The 16,317-nt window shown below is 49.5% G+C and overlaps 11 non-coding genes and 1 pseudogene across 11 annotated transcripts; 4 read left to right on the top strand and 8 right to left on the bottom strand.

Annotated features, from left to right (window-relative positions):
- Positions 1-1,778: 1,778 nt before the first annotated feature.
- Positions 1,779-1,920, bottom strand: LOC138001576 (U1 spliceosomal RNA; annotated as a pseudogene).
- Positions 1,921-2,104: 184 nt separating this feature from the next.
- LOC138001584 (U2 spliceosomal RNA) lies at positions 2,105-2,297 on the bottom strand. The gene has a single exon (XR_011123266.1). It is a non-coding gene; the product is annotated as a U2 spliceosomal RNA (small nuclear RNA).
- A 299-nt stretch (positions 2,298-2,596) lies between these two features.
- LOC138001665 (5S ribosomal RNA) lies at positions 2,597-2,715 on the top strand. Its single transcript, XR_011123326.1, has one exon. It is a non-coding gene; the product is annotated as a 5S ribosomal RNA (ribosomal RNA).
- Positions 2,716-3,768: 1,053 nt separating this feature from the next.
- Positions 3,769-3,931, bottom strand: LOC138001540 (U1 spliceosomal RNA). Its single transcript, XR_011123226.1, has one exon. It is a non-coding gene; the product is annotated as a U1 spliceosomal RNA (small nuclear RNA).
- Positions 3,932-4,116: 185 nt separating this feature from the next.
- Positions 4,117-4,308, bottom strand: LOC138001577 (U2 spliceosomal RNA). The gene has a single exon (XR_011123259.1). It is a non-coding gene; the product is annotated as a U2 spliceosomal RNA (small nuclear RNA).
- A 294-nt stretch (positions 4,309-4,602) lies between these two features.
- Positions 4,603-4,722, top strand: LOC138001649 (5S ribosomal RNA). The gene has a single exon (XR_011123310.1). It is a non-coding gene; the product is annotated as a 5S ribosomal RNA (ribosomal RNA).
- Positions 4,723-5,778: 1,056 nt separating this feature from the next.
- Positions 5,779-5,941, bottom strand: LOC138001551 (U1 spliceosomal RNA). The gene has a single exon (XR_011123237.1). It is a non-coding gene; the product is annotated as a U1 spliceosomal RNA (small nuclear RNA).
- A 6,367-nt stretch (positions 5,942-12,308) lies between these two features.
- On the bottom strand, positions 12,309-12,499 carry LOC138001580 (U2 spliceosomal RNA). Its single transcript, XR_011123262.1, has one exon. It is a non-coding gene; the product is annotated as a U2 spliceosomal RNA (small nuclear RNA).
- A 297-nt stretch (positions 12,500-12,796) lies between these two features.
- On the top strand, positions 12,797-12,915 carry LOC138001607 (5S ribosomal RNA). Its single transcript, XR_011123285.1, has one exon. It is a non-coding gene; the product is annotated as a 5S ribosomal RNA (ribosomal RNA).
- A 1,049-nt stretch (positions 12,916-13,964) lies between these two features.
- Positions 13,965-14,128, bottom strand: LOC138001564 (U1 spliceosomal RNA). Its single transcript, XR_011123249.1, has one exon. It is a non-coding gene; the product is annotated as a U1 spliceosomal RNA (small nuclear RNA).
- Positions 14,129-15,700: 1,572 nt separating this feature from the next.
- On the bottom strand, positions 15,701-15,890 carry LOC138001593 (U2 spliceosomal RNA). The gene has a single exon (XR_011123275.1). It is a non-coding gene; the product is annotated as a U2 spliceosomal RNA (small nuclear RNA).
- A 297-nt stretch (positions 15,891-16,187) lies between these two features.
- Positions 16,188-16,306, top strand: LOC138001618 (5S ribosomal RNA). Its single transcript, XR_011123295.1, has one exon. It is a non-coding gene; the product is annotated as a 5S ribosomal RNA (ribosomal RNA).
- The last annotated feature ends 11 nt before the right edge of the window (positions 16,307-16,317 follow it).

Genomic DNA, 16,317 nt, shown 5'->3' on the forward strand with positions numbered 1-16,317 from the left:
GCATAGATATTGACTACATTAATTCTATGCGGCCCCAATAGCACCAATGCACTAAGGATCCTTCCATCGGAATCAAAAACAAAGCGAGAGACGGAGCCTTGAAAGGTGGGGGATACAAGTAGTCCGACGCCGGACGACCTGCCTCTCCCAAAGGACCAAAAACATTCGCCGCGCCAGTTACGGGAGAAGTCATCAGCTTGCTGCTTACAAGACACATGAGTCTCTTGAATCAAAAAAAGGTCAAAATTAAGCTGAGACAATTCATGTAGGAATTGATCACGTTTAGTACGCGTAACCAGCCCACGGATATTTAAAGAGAGTAGTTTAAACATTGGTGCTATCGACGCCGCCCTACAGTAACATAACCATCATCATCATCACCATCGCTATTAGATTCTCGATGCGGACGCTCGCGGGTTCTCGACCGCTCGCGATCACCACCCTGCTCGGTACGCAAATCGAGCCGGCGCTCCCGGTCCCGAGCCCGGGCGGGGGAACCGCCAGGGGCATCGCGACCAGAAGCACCGAGCTCAGACGCACCGGAGGGAGGCTCAGAGCGAGACGCCCAAGACTCCGCGGGCTTCAGCGACATTTCATGAGGTACATTACCACCGCCACTCTCCTGTGTTTCGGGGATGACGCTCGGAGAAGTTCTTTCACCATCAGCCAAAGGAGCAGCACTTTTGGGCACAGGATCACCAGCAGGGGCCGGCCCGCCAGCATCCCCCCCACCAACAGGGGCAGGAACCACCGGCTGAGGAGCCGGAGGCCCAGCCCCCGCAGGAGGGGAGGGCGCAGGCGGCCGTGGAGGAGCAGCAACAGTCTTCGCGATGTCGGCATAAGTGGAAGCTCGTGGAGCACGCTCAATGTTAGCGCTAAAAAGAACAAAAGGGCAGTCGCCACAAAGGTGATCGGAGGCCAAACAGACGGAACAGAGGCGGGGAGAAGGACAATCAGGCTCCTGACAATTGATACAACGTATTGATTTGCATGTGCTCATTAAGTGTCCAAGTCCCCCACAACGGCGACAGGTCTTCGGCTGGCCAGGGTACCACACCCTAACCACTTCGCCAGCAACGAGGACAGTAGAGGGTATGGCCCGGCGAAGACGCATGCGGGCTGTTCTGATCCCATTCTGGATACCTGATGACACATAGTCACGCCTGAAGGAAAGGACCTTTCCATAGTTTGACAAATGCCCCAGAAGGACAGTGTCAGGCATCTCAGGGGCGGCTTCATAGATCTTCACAAGAACAATACGTTGGTCACAATCTCCTGCAAAGACTTGACAACCTGAAACAAAAAAATCGGTACAGCCAACAACTTTTGCTTTGGCAAGAGGGTCATTAAAAGTGACGACCCAAGAACCAGATGAACTGCGGTGCTGGATGGCAGAAATGAAATCAGGGTCAATGCCAATGGCATCTAGACCGTTGACAATTTCATGACTGGTACATCTGGTGTCCACTGAAAAATAAACCGAACACTCTCGGTTGAGGCGAACGGAAGCGCCGTCATTAAACCATGACCAAGTTGATGCTGGGGCAACACTGAAAATCACACCATTATCCCCCAGGTCTCGCAACACTTGTGGTGCGTCCGAGCCAGGCAAGGAATGTTCAGAAAACAAAGACGGGGAGCCTTCTGCGTCACAGCAACGTGGACTCTGCACAGGCACATCATGGTCAGCAACAGAAACATCATTAACATCATCTTCATCGTAAACGCTCATTGTGTCGGTGACACTATTCTCATCTCCCATCACTGTTGGGTGTAGGTTACAGCTTCTTTGTGGGCCTGCAATTGGAAAAAAATATTTGGGGTAATCGCAAGGGTCAACCCAATCGAAGTGCAATGAAAGAGCCTCACCTTGAGAGGACTGCCTCCCTGATCACAGTGCCTCCCGCGTCAGGTAAGTATGAACTTTTTCAGCCTTCCCATGGACCGCAAAACGCAACTGCTCTGCACATAGCTTGTGGTGGCTTCTTGTCGTCCCAGAACCGGTAAGGCAGGCCGGTGACTCCCTCCTTCCTAGGGAAGACAAGAGAAGGTGGAAGCTGGTCAGTCTGTTGTTTCACTTTCAATTGTTTATTTCTTCCCCGGAGGGAAGTGGGCCACACTCGGAGGTAGTGCTATACCGAGGCAACCCGTGGCCGGGACGAGGCAAGCCTCTTTTCCACGGCCCAGTTCCAAAAATCAGTTAATATATGAGCTGCTCGATGAGCAGCGCGTATCAGATATTAAGCTGATAAGAACAGATACTACACTTGATCTTAGCCAAAAGGCCGAGAAGCGATGCCATAACATGCTCGCAGCAGACGGAGTGCTGCTAGTCTCCTGGTCGCGAGATATGGTGGTCTGATTGTCATCCGTCCCAAGTAGGGAATCTACAAAGCCAACCTGAAAACGAGGCCGCGCGCACACAACGATTGTCTACTTGTACAGTGGATGGACGGACGGACGGCAGGCAGCCACAGCCACCAGGACTGCATGGCATTTGCGTTGACGGCAAGAGGACAAATCCACATGGTGTTTTCCTCCGACCTCTTTTTCACTTTCCTCTTATAAAAGAGTAAATTTTCACGGCAAATGACTTGTCTACGACCATACCACAGGGAAAAAACACCGGTTCTCGTCCGATCACCGAAGTTAAGCCCTGTCGGGCGGGTTAGTACTTGGATGGGAGACCGCTGGGAATACCCCGTGTTGTAGGCTTCCCTTTTTCGTTCTATCCACTTCATCATCTCAAAGAATCTCAGTTCCCCCCACCAAAGAAAGTTCCAATACAGCTTTTTTTTAAAACACAAATGTCAAGCAAATGTCAAAAATGAGAAATGCAACAAAACAAAATAGTTCACACGGGAAAGGCGAACTTATATTCCCGAGGGAGCGCGTGCGCGCGAGATCTTATCAAACCAACGTTTATGACATCAAAGCTATCTTTTTGTCTGAGCAAAGAACAGGACACGGCAAGTGTGAAATTGACGCACTGTTATGCATTGGATGAAAAGACAAACTAGTTAGTAGGGGGAACATTGCATACAACGACGGCTAGAAAATTATAAAATTGATCTAGCGAAAACGTGACTTGGTGGAGTTGACATTTTCACTGTTCTCTGCTCAACACGGACAGTATTCAGGCCCCATTTGTTCAAAGGGTGAACACATTATTCAGAAAATAAGTCACTATCCTTCCTGAGTATAATACATTTACTTTCGCGATAACAATTCATTAATTCATAACACAGAGAAACGACAACGTGCGTGTTGGCCACAGAGAATGTAACGCCAACTGCCCTGGCCACTTCTCATGTTACTCAATGCACGCCGGATCGCCAGAAGGCAACATAGTACAAGGGAGGCATAAGAAAATCTATCACGCTTACAGATAGGCGATCGAACATTGCAAACATACATCTACTTACGTTTTTGCAAACGATGCAAGAGGATAAGTGCTCCATCTGCCCTCCGGTACTTTCTTGTTTCACTCGTCGATCGATCTATCCTCGATGATTTTCTCTGCAGCAACGAAGAATGCAAGAAATGAAGTGAGGTTTCCGCTCCGCACTGCACCCACCAAATAACTCAAACATTCAACGAGATTTCAATTCACGGCAAACTCACCTTGTCCTTGGTTACTCCGTTCCGTTCAGTCCCGTCCCGTCAGTAAACGACAGGACAGGGCATCTTTCCATGCTTGCCTGACTGACTGAAATCACACCAACAAACCATCGCATTAGTGCCATTCCTTTCCCGACGAGGTGGGTGCGGGGACTAGCGCGAACGCAGGTCCCCACTACCAGAAATTATACGCTCGAGTTACCCACATTGGGGTAATCGCAAGGGTCAACCCAATCGAAGTGCAATGAAAGAGCCTCACCTTGAGAGGACTGCCTCCCTGATCACAGTGCCTCCCGCGTCAGGTAAGTATGAACTTTTTTCAGCCTTCCCATGGACCGCAAAACGCAACTGCTCTGCACATAGCTTGTGGTGGCTTCTTGTCGTCCCAGAACCGGTAAGGCAGGCCGGTGACTCCCTCCTTCCTAGGGAAAGACAAGAGAAGGTGGAAGCTGGTCAGTCTGTTGTTTCACTTTCAATTGTTTATTTCTTCCCGGAGGGAAGTGGGCCACACTCGGAGGTAGTGCTATACCGAGGCAACCCGTGGCCGGGACGAGGCAAGCCTCTTTTCCACGGCCCAGTTCCAAAAATCAGTTTAATATATGAGCTGCTCGATGAGCAGCGTATCAGATATTAAGCTGATAAGAACAGATACTACACTTGATCTTAGCCAAAAGGCCGAGAAGCGATGCCATAACATGCTCGCAGCAGACGGAGTGCTGCTAGTCTCCTGGTCGCGAGATATGGTGGTCTGATTGTCATCCGTCCCAAGTAGGAATCTACAAAGCCAACCTGAAAACGAGGCCGGCGCACACAACGATTGTCTACTTGTACAGTGGATGGACGGACGGACGGCAGGCAGCCACAGCCACAGGACTGCATGGCATTTGCGTTGACGGCAAGAGGACAAATCCACATGGTTTTCCTCCGACCTCCTTTTTCACTTTCCTCTTATAAAGAGTAAATTTTCACGGCAAATGACTTGTCTACGACCATACCACAGGGAAAAACACCGGTTCTCGTCCGATCACCGAAGTTAAGCCCTGTCGGGCGGGGTTAGTACTTGGATGGGAGACCGCCTGGGAATACCCCGTGTTGTAGGCTTCCCCTTTTTCGTTCTATCCACTTCATCATCTCAAAGAATCTCAGTTTCCCCCCACCAAAGAAAGTTCCAATACAGCTTTTTTTAAAACACAACATGTCAAGCAAATGTCAAAAATGAGAAATGCAACAAAAACAAAATAGTTCACACGGGAAAGGCGAACTTATATTCCCGAGGGAGCGCGTGCGCGCGCGGATCTTATCAACCAACGTTTATGACATCAAAGCTATCTTTTTGTCTGAGCAAAGAACAGGACACGGCAAGTGTGAAATTGACGCACTGTTATGCATTGGATGAAAAGACAAACTAGTTAGTGGGGAACATGTGCATACAACGACGGCTAGAAAATTATAAAATTGATCTAGCGAAAACGTGACTTGGTGGAGTTGACATTTTCACTGTTCTCTGCTCAACACGGACAGTATTCAGGCCCCATTTGTTCAAAGGGTGAACAACATATTCAGAAAATAAAGTCACTATCCTTCCTGAGTATAATACATTTACTTTCGCGATAACAATTCAAATTATTCATAACACAGAGAAACGACAACGTGCGTGTTGGCCACAGAAATGTAACGCCAACTGCCCTGGCCACTTCTCATGTTACTCAATGCACGCCGGATCGCCAGAAGGCAACATAGTACAAGGGAGGCATAAGAAATCTATCACGCTTACAGATAGGCGATCGCGAACATTGCAAACATACATCTACTTACGTTTTGCAAACGATGCAAGAGGATAAGTGCTCCATCTGCCCTCCGGTACTTTTTCTTGTTTCACTCGTCGATCGATCTATCCTCGATGATTTCTCTGCAGCAACGAAGAATGCAAGAAATGAAGTGAGGTTCCGCTCCGCACTGCACCCACCAAATAACTCAAACATTCAACGAGATTTCAATTCACGGCAAACTCACCTTGTCCTTGGTTACTCCGTTCCGTTCAGTCCCGTCCCGTCAGTAAACGACAGGACAGGGCATCTTTCCATGCTTGCCTGACTGACTGAAATCACACCAACAAACCATCGCATTAGTGCCATTCCTTTCCCGACGAGGTGGGTGCGGGGACTAGCGCGAACGCAGGTCCCCACTACCAGAAATTATACGCTCGAGTTACCCACATTTGGGGTAATCGCAAGGGTCACCCAATCGAAGTGCAATGAAAGAGCCTCACCTTGAGAGGACTGCCTCCCTGATCACAGTGCCTCCCGCGTCAGGTAAGTTTTTTTTTGTAATTCGGCGGTCCAGGGACGTAGTGCAATGCCCAAGGGCCATACAGGGCGGAAAAAAACAAAAACAATAATGGGAACCGCCGAAAGTGAGGGAGCACCCCCTAGACGGGGCCGGCCCACCCAACTTCGCCGGGGAGTCGAACCCCGCCTCACCATAAAAAATAAAGAGGGATCACGAGAGACTATGAGAAAGAGAAACTAAAACTGGACGAAGAACAACACCAATGACACCATTTGCACCCCACTGACAAGCAAAGAGGCGACGACGCCGAGCAGACGTGAAACGTTTAAAAAGCAAGGGCAGATAAAAATGAATGCGACCTTAATAAAAGCCAGAAGGCGGACAGCACTGGGCCGAATGTTACGGAAACGAAAATCATTGCGCTGAATCCAGACACAAATTTACAAACATTTAAGAGGTAGCAGAAGACACGGGAACTAAACGCAAATCATCCGAAGAAAAACCAAAAAAGACAATGTTTTACAGAAATGGACGGAGCAAGAGAGGAAGCACGGGACAAAAGGCTTTGAATCCAGGCAAGGCCACTCTGGGCCAAAGGGCACGAGAAAAAAGAGATGCTCAAGGGACTCGAGAGGGAGCGCCACAAAAACACGATGTAGAAACGCCATATCCAAAACCAGATAAACGCTCAGCGGTGTAAAAGAACGCCATGTGAAATCTGCCAGCAGACGTCGATGACCCGCTTATCCAGGGGCATGAAATATAGAGACCTCCAGGTGGAAGACCAGTCAATGGGCCCAAAAAGCGGGCCATACTTAGCTACACAATGAGGCTGAACCAAGTTCAGAGAGATGAGCAAGCGATAGCAAGACTTACAGAGATGGTGGACACTTTGACAGGATCACAGCCAGAGCCCAATCCGACCAGGAGGAGCCAGAGGAGGATGAATTGCCCCCCGAGAGCAATCCACGCACGAAATAAAGCAGTGTAAAATGGGGGAGACGATCAAGGACACAACAGAAGGATCAGCGAAAGCATCATGAGGGGTGACCCCAAAGCGGTCCAAGAGCCAATATGTCAAAAGATAGACCCACCCCATTATGGCACATTTCGAGGCGCCTGACCCACTGAGCCAGAAGAGAATAGACCTTGAAAGGAACAGAAACAACAGAAAAGCCCCCACACTCACGAGGGCAGTACAAAACCCTCCGGGCAACAAGATCCCGCTTGCCACCCCACAAAAAAAAAAGTCAAAAATCAGTCTAGTAAGTTCGGCTTCAACCCAAGGAGGCATAAACACAAGTGAAGCGACATACCAGACTCGAGACAATGCCAGAGCGTTAATGACAAGGCTTTGCCCGAGAAAGAGAGGGAGCGTCCGCGCCAAGACAGAAGACACTTACGAACAGCTTCCAGACGGGGGACCAATTCTCCTGAGAAAGATCACCATGCCCAATAAAAACACCGAGGACCTTGATGGAAGCAGAGGACCACAGGATGGGGACCGGGCATCCACCCGGTTACGCCAAGGCCCAACCACAGGCCACGACATTTGCTCAAATTCAATTTGGCACCCGTTCCTATTTCGAAGCGATGATAAACTTGGAAAACGGCAGCAATAGCTTCATCGGACAAGGCAATTACTGAAGTATCATCAGCATATAATGAAAGTGCGGACAGCTCAGGGGCCACCCCAGGCAAGCGCAAGCCACGAATAGCAGGGCTAGCACGGAGAGAGGCAGCCAAAACCTCATTGAAATAACGTAAAGGAGAGGCGAGAGAGGGCATCCCTGCCTCACCCCACGACTAGGCAAGAAGGACTCTGAGGTGTAACCGTCAATGAGGATGGCGCTGCGAACATTGGTATACAAGAGACGGATCCATGAAACGAAGGAGGGGCCGAAGCCCATGTGAGTAAGAGTGCGGAGGAGAAAGGCCCAATCAACACGATCGAAGGCCTTCTCCTGATCCAATGACAAGACTGCTGCAGGGATCCCAGATTCAGAGGTGAAATCGACAACATCCCGCAGAAGAGCAACATTCTCGCCTATAAAACGCCCGCGCACTCCGCAAGTCTGATCGGGATCAATAACATGATGCAAAGACTTTGAGTAAGCGACCCGCTAGGGCCCTAGCACACACCTTATAATCGACATTGAGGAGACTAATAGGCCTCCAATTTTTATGATCCAAGCGATCACCCTTCTTAAAAATGAGAGTAATCAAAGCGCCTCTAAGCGAAGAGGGCAGAAGGCCGGCAACGAAAGAAGCATTAAGAGTCTCAACCAGATCGGCCCCCGAGGACATCCAGAGAATGCAACAAAGAACTCCATGGGGAGGCCATCAGAGCCTGGAGACTTACCAGTGGCCATACCAAGCAAAGCAGAATGCACTTCGGTGACAGTCAAAAGCCCTCACAGAGATCACAGGTCCCCGCAGGGAGGCGAGCCTGAACATTAGATAACAAGTCATCCTGAACAGTAGAATCAACTGGCTCGGCAGAAAAAAGGGAGGAGTAGAAAAACTCCACCCAAGAGGAACAGATGGAAGAAATGTCAGCGACAATGGAACCATCCGGACGCCTCATGGCCGAGATCCAACTTTCAGAAGCCCGCTTGCGCTCCTGACGAAGGAAGAAACGAGTGGAGGCCTCACCCTCCTCAGCCCATTTAACCCGGGAACGCACCGAGCACCATCAGCAGCGGCCTTGTCCAAATCAGAAATTTTATTCAGAATACGCTCATATACGTCAAGAAGGCTAACAGAACCATTATCAATCTGTCTCTTAAGATGAGAAGCAAGGTCAGAGTATAAAGTCCTGGCCTGCACTTGAGACAGCTTTCGACGGGAACAAAAAGCAATAGCAATTTCCCTAACCTTCTCCTTGCCCCGATCCCACCACACCAGAAGGGAGGGAAAGGAGGCTTTCCGCAGTTTCCAAGAGGACCAAAAGGAACGAATGGCCTCGGCAAAAGATGAGTCATGAAGCAGAGAGGAGTTAAAAACCCATCGCCCCGGGCCCCGAGGAAAGGGCTCGGGAAAAGATGTCTTCAGAAGGATCGCAGAATGGTCGGAATATGGGCAAGGCAAAATGTCACAAGATGGAGCCAGATGAACCCAAACAAGGGGATAGCCACAAAGGTCAATACGTGAGGCAAAGGCACCATCCGACCTAGACCAAGTAAATGAGGTAACGCTCGGGTGAAGCCTTCTCCAGATGTCAATGACACATAGCTCCTGAAAGAGAGTACTCAAAAGTGCTGTACTTTCTCGGCTGTCATCAGAGGTATCAGAACCACGACGATCCAAGAGGCGATTAAAAACAGTGTTGAAATCGCCCAACAAACCGTTGGGAGAGCGGAGTCAAAATTATCAAGAACGTCAAGGGAAACGATCCCTGTCGGGATTACGAGACGGGGCATATAAAGAGATGACACGAAAAACAACATCATGCCACCTAAACACGGCGGAAGAAAGGCGGCCAGCGACATCGCAAAAAGAACTGACAAGCTCAAACTTATTCCTGTACAGAAGGACAGTGCCACATGAGTGAGAGGAACCCGGTGAAGACACTGCCTGGAAGCCATAAGGGGCGAACCAGGCAGAACTCTCAGCACAGGAAGTAACATGACATTCCTGCAGGCAAACAAAATCAGCCGATAAATGAGACAACCACTGCAGAAAGGAGAGCCGTTTATTGGCATCCCTAATACCATTAACATTAACAGAGATAAAGTGGCCATGATTAGTTAAGAGAAATCACCGCCACGGAGGCCGACTTCCAGAACCAGTACTAGCAAGCGATCTCCCAGAAGAAGGGGGAGGCTGACTTTGAGAAATAGCCGGGAGACTGGGGTGCCTCCCACCAGAGAGGGGGGAGCGCTCTCGGTATCTCTTAGAAGTAAGGTCCATGGTCCGATCGAGGTGAACAGTAACCTCATCAGGCTCCTGATCAGGCAGGATATGCCTACGCTTAACCCGGCGCCTCTGAGGGAGAGGCTCACAATCAGAAGGCTGTTGCGCATCCAGAGATAAGGAGGAAGAGAAATCCTCAACAGAAGAGGAGCACCGCGAAAGGGTGCCCTCGGCAATCACAGACTCAGACCCCTCGGTGAAAGAGTCTATCAAAACAGAGGAAGAACCTAAGGAGAAATCGCTGATGCCATCAGGCAAAAAACCTCGCCCTACCTCACAGACTTCAATGGAAACATTGTCAACAGCAGAGAGATCCACAGAGGCTGGGACCTCGTTATCATCACCGGCCACAACAGAAGTGCCATCAAGGATCAAGGGGGCCACCGGGTCAGAGGCCGGGGGGTCCTCAACATAGTACCGTCCGAAACAAGAGAAGGCCTAGCAGGCCCATCAGGCATAACAAGATTAGAGGGGCACATTCTCAACAGTAGAAAAAGTGGCCTCAAAACCAACTAAGATGGATTGACTAGCTTGTTCGGGAGACTCACCCCCACCAACGGGTGGAGAGTCGGAAGTAGCCACAACCCGGAGCAGAAGCTTCATCACTGGAAGATACATGGGCAGAAGGGGGCACAGAGGCCCTATCACTCTCACCAGCTGAGGACAAGTCCATAGGAAGAGGGACAGGATCACCTGAGCCACCCTCCACGGCCGGAAACACAGACTCAGCCGAAGCAGTGGCGTCAGCAACAGAAGGGTCAGGTACAGCCTCCACACGAGGCTCCTGCTGACCAACAGCGTTAGCATAGGCACGAGTTGGACATGTCCCGTGCAATATGCCCCATCTCAGAACAGAGACGACACCTGTCCCTATCAGGGCAGTCGACCGCCTTATGTCCCTCAGTCTGACAGATGTTACAGATCAGGGGTTGACCCTTGAACCATACCCGACAGGTAAAAGCCATCCACAATTACAAAACGAGGTGGAGGACGCGACATGACCAGATCAATCAGTCTGGTGCCAGTGAAAATTTCGGAACCCAAGTATCTCTGTCCACGAACCTTCCTAACCAAACCATAGGAGGAAAAGGTGTCCTTAACATGGTCATCAGAAGCCTCAAAGGGATAATCAAAAAGATGAACGATCGAAGAAGGAGGACCGCCATCAACTTTGCACCAGAGGCCAAAAAGACGGATGCCACCAAGAGAGACAACATCACGGGCATCGTCAACGGTTTTGAAAGTAACCCGAATAACATCTAAGCTCTGCTGAATAGCTACAGCAGCGGAAACTTTGAGGAGATAGCCCTCATAATCTCATCGCGAGACTTACCGGCCAGCTTACGGCCTACATAAATGTTAACAGTGCGGTTAAACCGCATGCTTACATTAATTGATATTCAAATCGATTCAAAAAGGTAAAAAAGAAGTGCCGGGAACCCACCTACACTCTGTGGGACTTGCCGGCTTACGAAAATGCAAAAAAAGGAAAAAAAAAAAAAAAAAAAAAAAAAAAAAAAAAAAAAAAAGAGTGCCGGGGACCCACCTACACTTTGTGGGGCTTGCCGGCCTACGAAAATGCAAAAAATGGAAAAAAGAGTGCCGGGGACCCACCTACACTTTGTGGGGCTTGCCGGCAAAAAAAGAAAAAAGAGTGTCGGGGACCCACCTACACTTGTGGGGCTTGCCGGCCTACGAAAATGCAAAAAATGGAAAAAGAGTGCCGGGGACCCACCTACACTTTGTGGGGCTTGCCGGCCTACGAAAATGCAAAAAAAAAAAGAAAAAAGAGTGCCGGGGACCCACCTACACTTTGTGGGGCTTGCCGGCCTACGAAAATGCAAAAAAAAGGAAAAAGAGTGCCGGGGACCCACCTACACTTTGTGGGGCTTGCCGCCTACAAAATGCAAAAAAGAAAAAGAGTGCCGGGGACCCACCTACACTTTGTGGGGCTTGCCGGCCTACGAAAATGCAAAAAAGAAAAAGAGTGCCGGGGACCCACCTACACTTTGTGGGGCTTGCCGGATACAATAGGTCAAAAAGATGGGCTTACCCGAGTTAGGGCAGAACGCCCAGCATAAGTCCTCGGGAGGGTCACCCAGTTTAAACTATATACAAATACAAGGAAAGCAGCTAAACGTATATAAAAAGCAAAAGACAAGGATAATTATATATGTATAAACTTACGCTCCCACAAGTGAAAACAGAGGGAAAAAATATAAGGACGCAGCAAACCACAAGTCAGCACAGACCACACACAGGTACTAACCAAGGGCTAAACCAGCAGCGTTCAGGTAATGAACTTTTTCAGCCTTCCCATGGACCGCAAAACGCAACTGCTCTGCACATAGCTTGTGGTGGCTTCTTGTCGTCCCAGAACCGGTAAGGCAGGCCGGTGACTCCCTCCTTCCTAGGGAAGACAAGAGAAGGTGGAAGCTGGTCAGTCTGTTGTTTCACTTTCAATTGTTTATTTCTTCCCCGGAGGGAAGTGGGCCACACTCGGAGGTAGTGCTATACCGAGGCAACCCGTGGCCGGGACGAGGCAAGCCTCTTTTCCACGGCCCAGTTCCAAAAATCAGTTTAATATATGAGCTGCTCGATGAGCAGCGTATCAGATATTAAGCTGATAAGAACAGATACTACACTTGATCTTAGCCAAAGGCCGAGAAGCGATGCCATAACATGCTCGCAGCAGACGGAGTGCTGCTAGTCTCCTGGTCGCGAGATATGGTGGTCTGATTGTCATCCGTCCCAAGTAGGGAATCTACAAAAGCCAACTGAAAACGAGGCCGGCGCACACAACGATTGTCTACTTGTACAGTGGATGGACGGACGGACGGACAGGCAGCCACAGCCACCAGGACTGCATGGCATTTGCGTTGACGGCAAGAGGACAATCCACATGGTGTTTCCTCCGACCTCTTTTTCATTTTTCCTCTTATAAAGAGTAAATTTTCACGGCAAATGACTTGTCTACGACCATACCACAGGGAAAACACCGGTTCTCGTCCGATCACCGAAGTTAAGCCCTGTCGGGCGGGGTTAGTACTTGGATGGGAGACCGCCTGGGAATACCCCGTGTTGTAGGCTTCCCCTTTTTCGTTCTATCCACTTCATCATCTCAAAGAATCTCAGTTCCCCCCACCAAAGAAAGTTCCAATACAGCTTTTTTTAAAACACAACATGTCAAGCAAATGTCAAAAATGAGAAATGCAACAAAAACAAAATAGTTCACACGGAAAGGCGAACTTATATTCCCGAGGGAGCGCGTGCGCGCGAGATCTTATCAAACCAACGTTTATGACATCAAAGCTATCTTTTGTCTGAGCAAAGAACAGGACACGGCAAGTGTGAAATTGACGCACTGTTATGCATTGGATGAAAAGACAAACTAGTTAGTGGGGAACATGTGCATACAACGACGGCTAGAAAATTATAAAATTGATCTAGCGAAAACGTGACTTGGTGGAGTTGACATTTTTCACTGTTCTCTGCTCAACACGGACAGTATTCAGGCCCCATTTGTTCAAAGGGTGAACACATTATTCAGAAAATAAGTCACTATCCTTCCTGAGTATAATACATTTACTTTCGCGATAACATTCAATTAATTCATAACACAGAGAAACGACAACGTGCGTGTTGGCCACAGAAATGTAACGCCAACTGCCCTGGCCACTTCTCATGTTACTCAATGCACGCCGGATCGCCAGAAGGCAACATAGTACAAGGGAGGCATAAGAAATCTATCACGCTTACAGATAGGCGATCGAACATTGCAAACATACATCTACTTACGTTTTGCAAACGATGCAAGAGGATAAGTGCTCCATCTGCCCTCCGGTACTTTCTTGTTTCACTCGTCGATCGATCTATCCTCGATGATTTCTCTGCAGCAACGAAAGAATGCAAGAAATGAAGTGAGGTTCCGCTCCGCACTGCACCCACCAAATAACTCAAACATTCAACGAGATTTCAATTCACGCAAACTCACCTTGTCCTTGGTTACTCCGTTCCGTTCAGTCCCGTCCCGTCAGTAAACGACAGGACAGGGCATCTTTCCATGCTTGCCTGACTTGACTGAAATCACACCAACAAACCATCGCATTAGTGCCATTCCTTTCCCGACGAGGTGGGTGCGGGGACTAGCGCGAACGCAGGTCCCCACTACCAGAATTATATACGCTCGAGTTACCCACATTTGGGGTAATCGCAAGGGTCAACCCAATCGAAGTGCAATGAAAGAGCCTCACCTTGAGAGGACTGCCTCCCTGATCACGTGCCTCCCGCGTCAGGTAAGTTTTTTTTTTTTTTGTATAAGGCGGTCCCAGGCGTAGTGCAATGCCATGGTAGTCTTTAAAACAGAAGGAACCGGAGGGACCATCCGCTACCATAAACAAGGGGAATCGAACCCAACCCCGGCAGGATTACCTAAAACAACAGGGAAAAAAAACAGGGAGGCCATCAGGCACATACAGACACAACTACAAGGAGGTAAGATTCTATTAAACGATCAAGGGTTACATAATGGACTTGACGATTTCGACGACTACAGCATTTGAGACTTGGAGCTTACTATCTTCTTTAATCTTTTTCGGCAAGTGCTAGAACATCCTTGTAACTGGAACCAGGTTTGACATTTGACAGAACACTTGGAGTTAGAACCAGCTGACGATCACTTACAGGACGGGACACCGGGGGCGGAGGGGGCTCAATGGCAGAATTCACCCTCCTCCATCTCCGGTGGCAAGGGAGACGAAGCAGGCACGGAATCAGGAACGGACGCTTGTGGAGAGACGAAAACAGGGACGGAGTCAGGCGGGACGAAACAGGAGCAGACGATTCGGCAACAGGAGCAACAGGTTGCAGACGGAAGCGAGACAGGGGCACTGAACGAGAACGATGATACTGGAGACGTTGACGGGAGCAGCAGAAGAACCCCAGGCCTGCTTACAATCCCGGGCCCTGTGACCTGGCTCACTTACATCGCAGGCACCGACCCGAGAAAGGGCAGCCTGCCTGGCAGGTGACCAGATTCATGACAGATGGAACAGATGACAGGTTGACCAGCATGTCCACACACGGACAGGAAAGTTGGACACAGACAAAGAAGACGGGATGGACTGAACTGACTCTTGAAAGACATAAGGAGGACACGGGTACCATTGGCCACAGACGGAAAATCGCGAAAAAAGCAAGGACGGATGGAATGAACTACACCAAAGGACTTAAACGCAGACTGAACATCAACATCGGGAATCTCGAACGGCAGATCACGGACAAACACGGAATGGATACGGACATTACAAGCAGTAACAGGGACAGGAACACCACGGAACGTAATCGGATGATTCTGAAGAATCTTGTCTCTGTACTTGACAGTCGGGAGAGTGACGCGGACTTTACTGTTTGCGAAGAGAACTGGATGGCAGACACTTTATCAGGACCGAGGCACAGCAGCAACTGTGGGAGGATCTGAGAGGAACTGTTGGACTGGTGAACCTCAGGAGGGAAGTGAAAACAACACTCCGCGGGAACGCCATACCACAAAGTACTGGACTGTAGACACCACCACAGGAACAGCTGGAACGACTGAAAAAACAAAGGCCAAGCCCGCAAGAGCTTTTAAACGGCAGAGACACCTTACCGACGTTAACAACTCAATGAAAAGCGTCAGGTAAGTATGAACTTTTTCAGCCTTCCCATGGACCGCAAAAACGCAACTGCTCTGCAACATAGCTTGTGGTGGCTTCTTGTCGTCCCAGAACCGGTTAAGGCAGGCCGGTGACTCCCTCCTTCCTAGGGAAGACAAGAGAAGGTGGAAGCTGGTCAGTCTGTTGTTTCACTTTCAAAATTGTTTTTATTTCTTCCCGGAGGGAAGTGGGCCACACTCGGAGGTAGTGCTATACCGAGGCAACCCGTGGCCGGACGAGGCAAGCCTCTTTTCCACGGCCCAGTTCCAAAAATCAGTTTAATATATGAGCTGCTCGATGGCAGCGTATCAGATATTAAGCTGATAAGAACAGATACTACACTTGATCTTAGCCAAAAGGCCGAGAAGCGATGCCATAACATGCTCGCAGCAGACGGAGTGCTGCTAGTCTCCTGGTCGCGAGATATGGTGGTCTGATTGTCATCCGTCCCAAGTAGGGAATCTACAAAGCCAACCTGAAAACGAGGCCGGCGCACACAACGATTGTCTACTTGTACAGTGGATGGACGGACGGACGGCAGGCAGCCACAGCCACCAGGACTGCATGGCATTTGCGTTGACGGCAAGAGGACAAATCCACATGGTGTTTCCTCCGACCTCTTTTTCACTTTCCTCTTATAAAAGAGTAAATTTTCACGGCAAATGACTTGTCTACGACCATACCACAGGGAAAACACCGGTTCTCGTCCGATCACCGAAGTTAAGCCCTGTCGGGCGGGGTTAGTACTTGGATGGGAGACCGCCTGGGAATACCCCGTGTTGTAGGCTTCCCTTTTTCG

Source organism: Montipora foliosa, chromosome 4, assembly GCF_036669935.1.
Source record: "Montipora foliosa isolate CH-2021 chromosome 4, ASM3666993v2, whole genome shotgun sequence".
In the NCBI taxonomy this organism is placed as follows: domain Eukaryota; kingdom Metazoa; phylum Cnidaria; class Anthozoa; order Scleractinia; family Acroporidae; genus Montipora; species Montipora foliosa.